Source organism: Octodon degus, unplaced genomic scaffold (assembly GCF_000260255.1).
Source record: "Octodon degus isolate 3935 unplaced genomic scaffold, OctDeg1.0 scaffold00118, whole genome shotgun sequence".
In the NCBI taxonomy this organism is placed as follows: Eukaryota; Metazoa; Chordata; class Mammalia; order Rodentia; family Octodontidae; genus Octodon; species Octodon degus.
The window spans coordinates 3,164,860-3,166,103 of record NW_004524694.1 but is presented as its reverse complement, the minus strand read 5'-3'; positions in this window follow the sequence as shown (position 1 = coordinate 3,166,103).

Below are 1,244 nucleotides of genomic sequence, written 5' to 3'. Positions count from 1 at the left end.
AATAGGCAAGGTCTAATTTTCTTGATCAATGAAGTTTGTGGTTATGGCTGATACATTGTCTTTATTTCATTGTGGCACTGGGGCTTGAGCACAGGGCCTTCACACTGAGCTACATCCCCAGCCCTTTTATTTTTAATTGACACATCGTCGTTAGACATTGATGATTCTATTTATTTATTTATGTTTGTTTTTTTTTTTTTTTTTTGGCAGAACCAGGGATTGAACTCAGGCCTTCGTGCTTGCCAGGTAAGCACTTATTCTCCTGAGCTATCTCCCTGGTCCCTGTTTCTTCTCTAGGTGTCACTTCTGTTATCTGATTCCTGCTTGTCCCACACCACCCTCTTAGCAGGGCTGCACTTTCTGTTGGATGGGCTCTACATCAGACAACAGCGCATTGTGGAAATGTGTGGAAACTGAGTCAGGCAGCCCTGTGGCCCTCGGAGAACCTTTCTCTTCATTGGAATACTTAAGTGCTTAGGCTTTGTCACAAGGCGTTTTCTCCTGAGGGGCCTCTCGCCTACAGACCATTGAGAAGCCCCTTTTTTTGCTCATAATGTTACTCATAGGCCGAGCCATCCCCTCCCCACCCTCTGGTTTTATACAATCTCTTAGTAGGTTGAAGAAAACAATTTCAGCTTAGGCTCCAGCACAGGGACTTCCATCAAGCACATGAAGCTGGTATTGCTGGCCAAATCAAACATGCTTATTTCTCACTGACCTCCAGGCACACTGACCCATATGCTTAAAGGAAGCCTTCATGGCTTACTGTCTACCAAAGGAAAAGCGAAACTGAGCCTCTTCCCTCATACCTACCTTTGAAAGACATCTGGACAGTTTTCACCCTGAAAAGGAAAGGATCGAATGTCAGCAGCAGAAAAAGTTGCTTGGATGCTACTGTAAGGCTGAGTTTTGATGGATTCAAAGGGCCTTCTATCTTCTCATCCTTGGGAGCATTTCTCCTTTGCTCGTACTGGAAGCCCCAAGTGCTGAGCAGTCTTGGTAAAACACAAGCTCAGTAGGTGAAGTGCGGTCACCTCCAGCTCTTTCAGCCCAGCTCATGCAGAGCACTCCCCGAGGAAACCAAGGACAAAGGACTGGCCCCAGCTGATCTTCGTAGAAAGGGGCAAAAAACATGTATTAATACAAATGTAATTAATTAATTTATTTCTCATGCTATTTTTTGGTTGGTTTGTTTAGTCTTTTTGAGACAGGGTCTTACTACTGTGCAGTTCAGGTTTTCCTTG